The sequence below is a fragment of the Mastomys coucha genome, unplaced genomic scaffold (assembly GCF_008632895.1).
Source record: "Mastomys coucha isolate ucsf_1 unplaced genomic scaffold, UCSF_Mcou_1 pScaffold5, whole genome shotgun sequence".
NCBI lineage: Eukaryota > Metazoa > Chordata > Mammalia > Rodentia > Muridae > Mastomys > Mastomys coucha.
The window spans coordinates 16,292,378-16,307,432 of NW_022196911.1; the positions used below are offsets into that span (position 1 = coordinate 16,292,378).

The window sequence follows — 15,055 nt, forward strand, 5'->3', positions numbered from 1 at the left end:
TTGAAAAGTTGACACCAGATTTAATTTATGGGGATCCTTTTTATATTTCCGGGTCACCATAAAGATGCTAGAGGTACATATAAAAAATGCTCAGACTTTCTCAGTTGGGTAACTCCCCGTGAACACTTCATAGAAGGTCCTGAGAGAGTTGCTATACAGATTTCCTAGAGAGAATACTGGCACTGTCATCTAGACAAGCATTTCTCAAAAATGTGGACTGATAACAATCAGTGATCATCACATTAGCAAAACATAAATTAATGGATTGTAAATTCAGAGTATCCACATCATTTCAGACACCCTGGTAGCGAGCACTAAAAGAAAGGGATTTGCGATTTGAAATATAGGAGGAAAATGAACCTGGGTAGTTAATTTGACACAGAGAAAAATCTGTCAGAAGATACAGGGTGATGCATCAATAATTATATTAGAGAGGAAAAGGTATAAAAGACTTTTTTATTAATATTGCCAGACCTAAATATCCCACACTCTGTGCTAAAGCATTTGCAATGTAGGTTATTTTACTTGGAAATATTCTTTACTTATGACAGAAAGGTAAGAGACACTGTTATGTGGGAGTCTAAAAACTGGTACGCTTGTTCAAAACATGTAAACAATTTTTGTTCTGTTTTCCAGACTTCAGCAAGTACAGATGATGGTCTTTGTGCCAAAGGTAAAGTGAACAGATAAATATTTTGAACGCATTTTCTGGGTACCATCAGTCCAAACGGAGAATTCTGATTTACAGTCAACAGTTTCAACAAGTGACCCTTGGCAGAAGGGGTCTGCTTTTTCAGCTGGTGCTGTTGCTGAAGTTCAGAGGAATTGCTCATCTGTCTCTATTTCAGGCATCTGGCAAAGGGAAAACTCCTTTAGCGTTCTCAATTCCACTAACTGCTTGCAGATGCCTTCTTCCCTCTGCAGCATCTGCTACTTATCTCAGGCTATTTTCCCTGCTGTGTTTTGAAAAGTTTCTCTCTCCAGCTTTCATTTTATAAGCCTACCATTGTTGCTGTCATCATGTTTGGGGACATCAACAGATGTGCCTGGTGTTAACCTCAAGAGATAGGCCAAACTCAGTCTCAAAGCAAAAGCGGCAACTCATTTTAAAAAAGGAAATGGAATTATGAATAAGTCTTAAAACCCCCGACTGATTCACAATTATATAATATATTCAGGATATGATTCATGGGCCCCAAATAAACAGTCATCAATAATTTTATGATGTGTTTTTTAAAGGTCTTATAGACAATACAGAACCACAGAAATTCTGAATAGTTCATAGCTGGTGTGTGGTATACGCATATATGATAACACTATTTATAATTTCTTAAGTGAATATCCTTGTTTCACCCTTTGCAGTCCTTGACAGTTTCTATGTTTTGCTGTATACCCAAATATCTGGGTTATTTCTAGGGAACTTTTCTTCATTTCCATAAAAGATAGACATATAGACATAATATATTTATTCCAGCTCCTTCACTTGTCTTTAAGAGCACATGAAGGGTATTGAGCATTTATTAAGGTATATCTTACTTCTAGTCAATCAGATAAATGGGGCACCTACTCATGAATTTGAATATTAATGTATTTATTTAAAAGTGGGGTTACTAGTGCCACTAAAATTGTGATACTGAACTGATTAATGCCCGGTGAAAATTTCTCTGATGTAACTCGCTAATTGGACGACAAGGGTGAGTGTTCCATCCAATTACAATTCTTTTTTTCAAAAGAGAAATGCACGGAGGGGTTGTGATTAAGCTCATGGTCCTCTTTTATTAATTTTGAGACCTTAAAGTCTATAAATAATAAAAGAATAAGATGGAATGGATATCAAAATATTAAGTAAGCATGCCACCTATTCATATATTTTCACTAGGTTTTAAAAAGACATTATTAGATATTTAGCCAAACTTCTCTAGAAGCACCCTACTGTTCTCAGACAACTTCTGAGTTTCCACACTTGACTCCCAGTCTGTTCTATGTATGTTTTCATACACATGTAGCATATATGTATATAATACAACAATGTTGAAAACAACAGCAAAAAAACCTCTATATTCACAAAATATCTTTTTTTTTCTGTTCTTATGGAAAGTAGTCATACATTTTCTATGATAAAGAGATTGAAAATCTAAATGTTAAGTTTTATCTAGCCATTGTTATCTTTATAGTCTTTAATACAACATGTCTGAAGATCAGAGGGACGTCTGTCCATCTTTCTCTGTGACTTCTCATTAGATGCAAAGATTAATTTGTGGGGTTGGGCCATTCCTTGGGTGTACGCCAGAGAAAAAAGGATAAAGGCCAGGCACATGCAAGACTGTTGTCAGGGAAACAAAACCATCATGTTCTTTGTGAAAATTAGACAAAATGGATTTCAGCAACAGCTTGAGAAAACACTTTTGCTCTCTCTGCAGGGAGCTGGGCTGTCGTATTGACATTGCTTCATGTTCAGAGGAGTATCAGTTGCTGTTCGTTGTTCCAGGAGATGCCACCGCCAGTGGTAATCTCCATACTTCTATAAAACTGAAGTTAAAACTTCTAAAGAGAGCCCAGTGCCCTTGAAATAGTCTGGGGGGAAACCAGATTGTACTGTTTTGTAGCTGTCAGATATTGTTTATGGTTTACAAGAAGATGATAAAAAAAAACTCATTGTTTTGGTTTTGTTTTGTTTTGCTTTTAATACTGTGCCTTATTCATTACTCTTATTGGCAAAATGTTTTTAAAGAGCTGACCCTTTTGGTAAATGTGATAAACCCCATTTCAGTTTATTTAGTGGAATACATGCAGCGGTTCTGAGTGATCTGGATGTTTTTCTTCTTTTAATTACTTGCCTAGTGATCTTCTTGCCTTCCAATATCTCTTTAGAAAGGGCCCTGCCTCATTGTTAAGTATGCATTACATGAGTGATTCTGTAAAGGAGAATTATAGGAATCAGTAGGAAACAAATGGAAACAGCTCATGGGAGCCTGTACCAAACCCACCAACAATGGCAGCTGCATAAGTATATACCTTGTTATTTTTAAATCCATAAAGGAAAAAAGCAAAGCACCTTTACAATAGCTATTCTATGACTGAAATTTATATTTAAAAATCTCTTTTAACAACTCTCCTTTTTTATTATATACAAAAATACTATCTCCAAACATTTATTTATAGATCATTTTAAATAGACATCAATGTTATAGATTTGTAATGTGCAACACGATATGTCAAGAAATAGATTAAACTAGTTAATGTACTTTTGTGGTGAGAACATGAAATATCTACTCTCAGTGTTCCTCAAGAATACAATGTATCAACATTACCACTACAATCAAACTGCAGGACAGATCTGCTGAATTTATCCTTCCTAGCTGTTTCAGTGAGGGTTTTATTGCTGAGAGACACCATGAACAAGGCAACTTTTATAAAGGACAATCTTTAGTTGATTCTGGCTTACACTTTCAGAGGTGCCGTCCAATACCACCATGGTGGGAAACTCGGCAGCATCCAGGGAGATGCAGTGCAGGAGAAGGAGCTGAGAGTTCTACTTCTTGATCCCAAGGCAGGCAGAAGGAGGCCAACTCTTCTGCACTGGGTGGCACTTTAGTGTAGAGCCTCCAAGTCCACTCCAACAGTGACACACTTCCTCCAACAAGACCACAACTATTCCAACAAGGACACAACCCCTAATGGCGCCAGTCTGTGTGCCAAACCCACTCAAACCAATACACTATCCATTTTCGATTATGTGTTTTTAGAATAAAGTATAGCCAGTTTTCTTACCTTAGTCCTCTAATGTCCACTGGCCGTCATTTTATTTGCTTTCTAATTATTTTATTATTATTTTTATATTCTGCATATTAGTGAAATAATTTTGTGATTGGCTGACTTACTTCATTTTACATAATATCTGTAGGAGTGCTCCATATTACCTGAAGAGATTTTTTTTAATCAGCAAATAGAATTGCATGGTGTTTATATAGCATAGATTTCTTCTTTAAAATATTTTTAATTGAAAAACATTTTCATAAAATGCATTATGATCAGATTCCTCTCCCCCAACCCCTCCTAGATCCTCCATACCTCTGCAACCACCTAACTCCATGCCCTTTTTTTCTCTTTTTAGAAAAAAAAAAAGCAGAACAGGTAAACAAAACAAAGCCCAAATAAACCAGAATTAAAAATACAAGGAACACACACAAACACACACACACATGCATACACAACTCCAAAACCACAGAATTTGAAACCATTGTATATAAGCCAAAGACTGATAAGCTAAAACAAACATCCTGAGACAACAAAGCATTCTGAGACAAAGAGTCCACAAAACTACCCTTGAGTTCTCTTGTATTGGCTGCTCCTGAGCATGAGCCGTGCTCTGAAAGGTGGTTAATCTGCCCAGGGAGATTCTTCTGGGAAAGAAATAAACACGTAAATTTCCCTTTGCAAGCAGATGTCAACTGGAGGTAAATTCTTGGCTAGGGATAGGAGCTCAAGTCCATTTCATCTTCTTTGTTCTGGGACTCCCATGTGGCTTGACCCTGGGCAGGCCCTGTGAATGTTGTCACCGTTTCTGTACATTTTTCTATGCATCAGTCTTATGTCTGGAAGACAGTGTTTCTTTGCTGTTATTCATCCTCTCTTGCTCTTGAGATCTTTCTGCTGCTTCTTCCACAGAGTTCCTTGAGTCCCAAGGGAAGGGATTTGGTAAAGGCATAACATTGAAGATCATGTATTCCAAAATTACTCAGTATTTGCACATTTGTGAGTCCTGTGTTAGGATCCATGTGCTGCTGGAATGTGCATCTGATGATGGGTGGGGCAGAACGTCATTAAAAGACAGTTCATTGCTACATCACTCTAGCAGAACAATACTAGCAGAACATGTTTGGATTACACCTTATGGACTAGGCCTTAAATTCAATCAGATACTGACTGATGTCACCCACAATATTTGTCCCACAATTATAGACATGAGGCATCGTCTAGCTTTGGATAACTTTTAAATAGAGACTCTCTTGTATATTTAGTTCATTTGTTAGTTTGCTATTTTAAACTTAATGCTGAGGAGAACTGAGGAAGGGCTACCTAGGAAATAGCCTTCTCAACAAGACTATGGTCTCCTGGCATTGTGATGTCTAGGAAGATCTGGTTGGGTCACTGTTCTTGGACAGGCCTGGAATTTCAGTAATTTTTTTTCCTTTTGTCTCAATTTTCTATTAGACTATACTAATTGTACAAATTAGTGGATTATGACATTTTTACACATGTATGTAATATATGTTGTTCATGTTACCTCCCCACTCTATTTAGGTCCTCTGACCACTCTACCATATCCTAACAGTCTCTATTCTAGTGTATATATTTATTTTTATTTCTTTATTATTTCTTTTATTCATCTCCTCCTTACGCTTCTTCCCTGCAAACCCTCCCATATATCCCTCTTTACTCTTTTTTTCATCATGGCTTTTTTTTCTATTAATTGCTGTTATATGCATATGTATATATACATATGTATATATGTAGGTTGCATACATGAGGTAAAACACATGCTTTTGGCTTTTTTCCATAGCTGAATAGTAGTCTAATATACATATATCACATGTTTATCTATTCATCTACCGACAAGCATTTGGGCTGATTCCATGACTTGCCTTATTGTTCAGAGTGCTTTTAAATGTAATGCTTTTGAAACATCTTACAGTTCCCACTCTTTTCAAAGCTGTCTCTCAGAGACTTATTATCCCTTTCACGAAAGTAAAATGTTCATACAGTATAGCTATATGAATTATATGTAGTTCATATAGTACAGCTATAGACATTTGTGTACATGAATTGGTCCTCCATTTCTTCCCCACACCTCCTTCCTCATCCATCTCCACACTTTCTTTCTTCTCTCTAGAAAACAGATAATAATAATAATAACCCCAAAGCGCAAGACACACACACACACACACACACACACACACATACACACTAAAAAAAACCCCACAAAAACACAAAACTGGAACTAGAACATACAAGTCCAGTAAAACAAAAAATTCCCAAACAAAGGAGTATGAAACATAGTCTATAAAAACACCATCTAGTTTATTTTGTGTTGGACATCTACTGCTGTGCATGAAGCCTCTATTAAGTGTGGTTTATATAACTATTAAAGCTGCATTGGAGATGCCTAATGTTTTCTTTGTCAGTGGTTGTCAATTGGAGATGGCTTCTTTGGTTCCTGTTATGTTGTTGTTATGCTGTGGGACTTTCCCCTCTCTTTTGGTTTTGATAAAACCTCTAGGATTATTTATTCCTTTTATTTTCTTGGGTTTATTTTCCCTTCTAGTACTTTCGGTAGAGCTGGATGTGTTGATGGATATAATGCTTAGATTTGGTTTCATCATAGAAAAGCTTTCTTTCCTTATTTATTTATTTATTTAATTCTTTATTTTTTTTTTTACAGTCCAGTCTTTATTCCCCTCACAGTCTGCCCTCTGACTTTTCCTCATCTCATACCTCCTCCCCCCTCCCTGTCTCCAAGAGGATGTCCCCCTACCACTACCCCCACCCACTAGACCTCTCCACTCCCTGGGGCCTCAAGTATCTCAAGTTAGGTGCATCTTCTCTCACTGAGGCCAGACCAGGCAATCCTCCACTGTATAAGTGTTGGGAGCCTCATATCAGCTGGTGTATGATAGAAAGTTTTGCTGGGTATAGTAGTTTTGAGCTGGAATTTGCAGTGTCTTAGAGTCTGTAGACCATCTGTCCAGGCCCCTTAGCTTTTAGGTCTCCATTAAGAAGTCAGGTATAATTCTAATAGGTCTGCTTTTATATGTTACTTTGTCTCTTTGCTTGAAGATCTTGATATTCTTTCTTCATTCTATACATTTTACATTATGTGTTGCAGGTAATTTCTTTTCTGGTTCAGTGTATTCAGTGTTTCATATGCTTCTTGTACCTTGGTATGCATCTCCTTTAGCATAGAAGGATTTTCTTGCATGATGTTGAAAATATTTTCTGTGCTTTTGACCTGGATGTCTTCTTCCTTTATTTCTATTACTCTTAGATTTGATCTTTTACACATTCTCTCAGATTTTCCTGGCTGCTTTTGAGCCTTTTGGTTTTTCAGATATAACTTTTTTTTTTTTGGTTTGATGTGTTTATTTCTTCTCCATTGTCTTTAATACCTGAGATTCTCTCTCATGTCTTGTACTCAGTTGTTGAGGTTTCCCTCTGAGAATTTTTTTTTTTACTTCCTATATTTTTCATTTCCAGTTTTATCTCAGTTTGGATTTTCTTTAGTGATTGTATTTCTAATTTCATGTCTTGAACTCTTTTCATTATTTCAGTCCACCATTTGTGTTTTCATAGGTGTCACTGAAGGATTTGTTTATATCTTCTTTAAGGTCCTTGAACAGATTCATACACTTGATCTTAGCCAAAAGGCCAAGAAGCAATGAACATATTCATAATTGCCTTTCTTTTTTTTCTTATTTTTCTTTTTTACTTATTCACTTTACATCCACCTCACTGACACCCTATGGGGCACCCTTCCCACAATCCTTCTGCCTTCCCCCTCTCCTTTGAGTGGGTGGAGGCCCTGTGGGCATCCCCCACCCTGGTACTTCAAATCTTTTTGAGGCTAAGCACTTCATCTCCCACTGAGAGCAGACAAGGCTAGAAGAATTACAGGCAACAGCTTTTGGGATAGTTCCCATTCCAGTTGTTCAGTACCCCTAAAGAAATAGAAGCAGTCATTAAAAGTCTCCTAATCAAAGAAAAAAGCACAGGGTCAGATGGTTTTGTATAGAATTCTACCAGACTTTCAAAGAAGAGCTAATACCAATACTCCTCAAACTATTTCACAAAAAAGAAACAGAACGAACACTGTAAAACTTATTCTATGAAACCACAGTCACCTTGATATCTAAACCACACAAAGACTCAACAAAGGAAGGTAACTTCAGACTGACTTTTCTTATGCACGCCGATGCAAAAATACTCAATAAAACACTCACAAACTGAATCCATGACCACATAAAATATATCATCCAACATGATCAATTAGGGTTCATCCCAGGTATGCAAGGATGGCTCAGTACATGAAAATCCATCAGCATAATCCACCATATAAACAAACTGAAAGAAAAAAAATCCCATGAAGTCCTTGTTTTGTCCTTCAGCTATATTGCATCTCTCAGGGTTACCAATTTCTGGTGGAGGCATATTGCCTTGGCTATTAATATTTGCATCTAGAGTTATGATGACTGATTTGGATTCTAGGCATAGTATCGCTATCTGATCTTGTCTCTATTGGGGGGGGGTGGTATTCTGTTACTTGGTTTTTGTTGCCCTCTCTGAATGGGATCTTAGGTTCTGAGTTGCCTGCTGGGGGTGCTTCTGCAGGTTGATGGGTAGCAGAGAGGACTAGGAGTAGACCAGGAGAAAATTCTGAGTCAGGTTCAGTGTTGTTCTTCAGGGTTGCAGGTAGAAAGTGAATTTTAGTTATCAGTAGTAGACACAAAGTAATGGAAAGGGAATGGAAAATAGAGTTAAGAGAGTTCACAGAAAGGAGGAAATCTGGGACTGCAGCAAGTTTCCCACAGTCCCCAGGGTGTTGTGTGTTATTTTAGAAACACACTTGTTTGGGCTAGGCTCTGGGACTAGCAGCTGCTCGCCTGCCAACTCGTCAGCTCCCAAAGCTAGCTAACACTTTCTTGAGATCCTAGCTATGCTCCTAAAACAGCCATCACCTGTATTCCTGTTCTTCCTTGCCTGGTGCTGGCAACAATCATCTCACCCAGCTGCCACGGTGGGGCTTGCTAAGCTACCCAACAAATGTCCCTCTTGAGAACACCTGGAGCTACCACTCACATACCACCAACCAACTGCCCTGGCCAACCACCAATGACCACTCTGCGGTTGTACCCTTTCTTCTTCCCACCTGAGTAACCATGAGTGGAAAACACAAGACAATCTTAATATTTTAAAATCAGCCAGTTGACATAACTGCTGGGCTCAGAATCTATTGTTCTAAACTCATCAGCTATTCTATATTAGAGTTCAACTAGGTGGTGGAGGCCGCCATTGGTTCTAATATCTCCAAGGCCTATATGGTGTCTGAGCTTCTTGGCTCCACAACCTGGCCGAAAAGCTCCTTTCTCTATCTTGTCTCTCCTCTTCCTGGGACCCAGAAAACCCACCTCTATATCTTCATCCAGCTATTGGCTTCTGCTGTCTTTATTTATCCAATTGAGAGACAATTAGGGAACCTCCAACTACACCAGGGAATGGAAATGGAGTGGCAGAAGGGGAGTGGTACACCTGACTGACTTTGTTAGAAGTAATCCACTGTACACTCTTATTCTCCATTTACACACAATTTCGCATCTTTCAAACAAGTTATTAAACAATGTATTTATTCCTCCTTTTCTTTTTTTGTTTTGTTTTTATAATTAGTCCCTTTAGCTATTGAGAATATTTGTGTCTGTTTTATTTGAGAGTTCTGCAGTGTTTGCAACATTGTAATTAGGCACTTAGTATATGTAAACAATAACAAAAACATAAAGAAGTGTAGGCATCTTAAACTGTAATTGGGTAGTCAATCTAGTCAAAATTATTAGATGAAACTGCCCAAACTGAAACGTAATAATTAACTTTCATCTGTGTGTTTTGATTAATAAGTGAGAAAGGCCTAGAAATTCTAAAAGAATGAAATAATGAAATGACAGCTGTGTCTCTTGTGACATGTTGACCACACACTATTCCAACAACTTGCAAAATGTTTAGAACTTGTTGTGTACAATGCAACAGATTTTAGGTGGTTAAAAATAATTTCACATGTCTTTACATGTCATTTTGACATTCACTTCTTAGCTTCATAAATTGTTTAAAAACAATTCAATCACTACATATTCAAAGCTAGAAATATTGGGGATAAATTTGTATCTCACTGGTTGTAATTTTTTCTGTGACCATCCATAATCCTCCAAATTTAAACACAGTTACACCTGGCACTGTAGAGGTTGGCACTAGGCCAAGGCTATTACACTAACAATTTACAAAAAGAGTGGGAACAAATTTAAAATGCTATTTTTGTTCTGGCATATGGTGTAGCTCAGATATTAAGTAGAAATTACAGTCATTTACCACCCAGAAAACATTTTTAGAACATGCTAGTGAGTAATAATTTTGCAAGTTGATATCAAATAATTTGTATAGAAAATTGAAACAAAAATAGATGACATATTATTTATATAGAACACTGCCCAGTTGTTTAGAATAGCTAGGTTGTGTTTGATAGAATACCACTATTTTTAAATTTTCTCATTCAATCTGTGTATGAGTGAGGGTATATGTCTCTGACCATCATATGCATTTAGGTGTAAGAGAATAAGCTGCAGAAATTTTTTCTTCCACCATGTGGGGTCCAGGGACCTAACTCAGGTTGTCATACTCATGGCAAGCATCCTCACATGTTATATCACCTCACAGGCTCTAGAATATTATTAAAAAGGATGAGGACTCATTTGGCCTCTTTTTTTTTTTTTAGTACCTCTTAATTCAGTCTACCTAACATATATTTGATATGAAGGTTTTATCCAAGCAGTCAAAATTGAACTTTAAGAAATTATTTTATTTTATTATTTGGCCTACAGGTTTAATCACACATCCAAGATGAGGAGTAATTTACTCTTGGGTTACATATCTTGCTTATATAATTAAACTTTTTAAAATAGCTTATTTTAAACTATTTCTATCAACATAGTTGGCTAACTGCTGGAAAAATACAAGCCAATTACTGAAATAAGCACCTGTCAACTATCAGAATCTTAATCCACTCAAGAGTCATTGCTCTCACTATAGGCCATGACAGAATGGCATGTTACCAGTTCTCTCTTCTCATAGGATTTCTTCAACATGTGCACTTTTTCCCTCAATTTTAAATTTTTTTCTTTTATTTTTAGATTATATAGTAATATCATTACCTCCATCCTTTTCCTTCCTCCAAATTCGCGCATCCATCTTTACTCTATTTCAAATTCATGGCTTGTCTTTTCATTAATTGTAATAACAACAATGAACTCATGTAGTTTTCTTAAACATTGCCTCAAAAATAAGAAGAGAAAGGATATTTAGGTTACTAGGATCAAGGTTGGGAGTAGGCATATTCTGGCAGGATTACAGTAACTCACAGAGGCAGGAAAACACAGTGCTCAGGAGAGTCAAACGAAGGAGTCAAATCAAAATATTAATCTGCCCTGTAGAAACCAGAAACTCAGGTTTCCAGAGTTCTTAAATCTTTGAATCAACCCCTCAATCTTCTATGAACCAGTGGCAGTTGAGTGAGAGTGTAAGAACCATAGGGTTAATGGTCATGTGAGATTCTTCCAGGAACTGAACTATCCTGTAACTGGCCTGGCTGACACATTCTCAGAATTGTTTTATTAACAATTCTAGATTATCTTTTTATTAACACCTTTTTATTTCCTCTCAATGTGTACCTAATGCAGTACTCCAGAGGCTCTTCTTGTACACAGAACCACAACAATAAACTTCCTGTACTTGTGCTTATTTATTTATTTATTTATTTTTATTTTTATTTTTTCCAAGACAGGGTTTCTCTGTGTAGCCCTGGCTGTCCTGGAACTCACTCTGTAGACCAGGCTGGCCTCAAACTCAGAAATCTGCGTGCCTCTGCCTCTCAAGTGCTGGGATTAAAGGCATGCGCCACCAGCGCCAGGCAACGTGTGCTCATTTATAAGAGGACTTAATATAACATGTATATATCTGGTTACTTGATTCAGGAAATGGAGCTATGAGATGAGTCTTGAGAATGGCTCAAGGAAGATTCAGCAATCTTAAGTGGAATGTGGAGCATGAGTACTCCTTAACATCAGGTGCCTGCCTAATCCATGACTATTTAAGTATACAGTATAACAGTTCCCCAGTTCTTCTCCATGGTCACAAAAGTGCCTTCACATTTGAGGAAGGGGCCTTCCTAGACACGATGAGAACTATTTCATGCAGAAACCAAGTTGATATCTATATTAGGAGACACAGATTTCATTATGGTCCAACAGTGAGAGTATAAAGAACAGAGAACAAGCAGTTAATGTTGCCTTGGCTGAAGAGTTCATAGTGGCTGCAGAATCTATGAGTAGAACAACTTCATATTATTTCTTAATCTCTGCATATAATATCCTTGCTAGAGGGTTAACACACACCTGCTTCTTTGACTTGTACAATAAGGATTATTGTAAGGAAGGTCGAGCCAAGTGAAAATCTCAGAAAGTACTTTTGACTGGCTGGGATCTTTCAGGAAATTAGTTTGCATGTGGTACACACATGCACGTATGTGCAGATGCATGTTAAGGTCTGATTTTGACAATAGGTATCTTTCTTAGTTGCTTCCACCTTTTTTTGAGAGAGGGTTTCTCACTGAACCTAGAGATCTAGGAATCTACTCAGTCCTGGGGTTCTAGGCAGGAGTTGTTATATCTGGCTTACTTTACATGGGTGCTGTGGATACGGACACAGGACCTCAGGATTATTTTACAAGTGCTTTAGTAGCTGAACTATATGTCTAATATTTTTAATCAGCATATTTTACAGGCAATTATAGTGCCTCAACTATAAAACTAAAGATGATGAGAATAGTAATTCTTACATCATCATTCATCTTTTAATAATAACCCGATTTCTTTAAAACCTGAGAGTCAAATTAAATAATATTATTTAGTCAAAGTTATCGAGTACTACAAATTTAGCAATGTAATATTGTTGCAGCTGTTATACTAAATGTTATCACTAGAATAGATTTATAATGTCTTCCACATCTGGAATTCATATGTTGACTTGGAAGAAAAACCTTTTTTTCTATCTTGATTTTGAAAAATAAAGTAGCTTTGTGTGTGATGGGCAACAATATCCACATGTAGATTTGTCCCATGATTATTCACAGTATGTTCTAAAGTACTAAGAATTCTCTGACACTACACAGATATGTTATATTGCTGGTATCATACTGGCTTGGCTGGACACATAGAAGTGCCTACTGTCCTAGAAAGCTGGTAAGATATATGAACTCCAGTGGATGGGAGGATAAACCTCATGTGACTTACGGCTTAGGTATTTGGAGTAGAGAATGCCCCATTTCCATAGGAATTCTTCTTGGTAAAGCCTGCCTATTCCCTTCACCTTGCATGCTGATTTGGCTTGGAATAAATCACTGCGGGGATGAGCAAATGCTCTCTGGAAAGGAGCAGGCAGCAAGCACTTGCAGCTTCCTGAGCCTTATAGTTTTGTTTGTACCTACTCAGCTCTTTGGTTGTGGTGTGAAAGCCACTACACACAATGTATAAACAAACACATAGTTGAGATCTGATAGAATTTTATGTCTCAAGGCAGATGGTGCCCAGATTTGGCCCATGGATTAAAGAAGTCTGAGGTCCAGTACATATTACTAGATCACTCTAAGCATGTACATTCAGGAAGGTTTGTTGAATATTCATTGTGTGCCAAGTCTTCTAGGACTCAAGATGTATCTATGGGCAAAGTAAAGGAAATTTCTAATAAAATAACAAGGAAGAAATAAGTGGAAAACAAAAATAATGAGGAAAAGAAAGGAACAATGGAGGAAAAGACAAATCAGAAGGTGTGTGTGTGTGTGTGTGTGTGTGTGTGTGTGAGAGAGAGAGAGAGAGAGAGAGAGAGAGAGAGAGAGAGAGAGAGAGAGAGAAGAGGGTGGATGTGTAGGGGAGGCTGAGATTGTGACATTGAATGGACTACGGAAGCATTTGATAGTGTGGTTATCAAATATTTCCTAAGGTGAGGAAAAGGTTTAAGCTATGTGAATGTCGAACAAAATGGTGATGTGATGAAGCCGATTCACAGTTGCTGTGATTGAGAAAGATCTCACATACAACGTTGAATGAACTTCCTGAAAGGAAAGAGAGGTAAGACTGGAGGAAAAACTAGAAAAGTGTAAAGCATTTAGATTTTATGTCAAATGTGATAGATGTGGGACTTGCAGAAATGTTTGAGAATGATTTTGTTATATTAATATTGTTTCTTAATAACATTGATCCCATTTGAGGAATAAATTCTGGATGTCAAAATCATGTGGGAGACTAGTTAAATGATGATTGATATACTTAGTATAAATGTGTAGTATATGTTGATAAAATTGATATAACTAATGACTGGTGGACTCTGGACTCTGAGATAAAAAGGCTTTGGAGAGGAGTATGTGTGTAAACTGTTTACAAAGTGGTGGTGCACGCCTTTAATCCCAGCACTTGGGAGGCAGAGGCAGCTGGATTTCTGAGTTCCAGGCTAGCCTGGTCTACAGAGTGAGTTCTAGGAGAGTCAGGGTTACACAGAGAAACCCTGTCTTGAAAAACCAAATGCTCCACTATGTTCATAGCAGCCTTATTCATAATAGCCAGAAGCTGGAAAGAACACAGATGTCCTTCGTGTATCCATTTACACGATTTACACGGTGGAGTACTACTCAGCTATTAAAAACAATGAATTTATGAAATTCTTAGGGAAATGAATGGATCTGGAGAATATCATCCTGAGTGAAGTAATCCAATTACAAAAGAATACACATGGTATGCACTCACTGATAAGTGGATAATAGCCTAGAAGTTCTGAATACCCAAGATGCAATCCACAAATCACAAGAAACTCAAGAAGAAGGAGGACCAAACTGAATACTTCAACCCTTCTTAGAAGGGAGAATAAAATACTCATAGAAGAAGCTGCAGAGACAAAGTATGAAACAGAGACTGAAGGAAGGACAATCCAAAGACTTCCCCACCTGGGAATACTTCCCATGTTCGGTCACCAAACCCAGACACTATTGTGGATGTCAGCAAGTGCTCACTGACAGAAACCTGATATAGCTATCTCTTGAGAGGCTCTGACAGTGCCTAACTAATACAGAAGTAGAGGCTCACAGCCGTCCATTGGACTGAGCATAGGGTCCTCAATAAAGGTGATAGAGAAAGGATCCAAGGAGCTAAAGGGGTTTGCAGCCCCTTAGGAGGAACAACAATATGAACTAACT

General features: G+C 37.5%; 1 long non-coding RNA gene across 1 annotated transcript in view; it reads left to right on the plus strand.

Annotated features, from left to right (window-relative positions):
* Positions 1-650: 650 nt before the first annotated feature.
* Positions 651-15,055, plus strand: part of LOC116078056 — an 18,634-nt gene continuing 4,229 nt past the window's right edge. The window contains exons 1-2 of the long non-coding RNA XR_004113410.1: positions 651-673; positions 2,421-2,506. This is a non-coding gene — a long non-coding RNA (uncharacterized LOC116078056). The remainder of the gene's footprint in view (positions 674-2,420; positions 2,507-15,055) is intronic.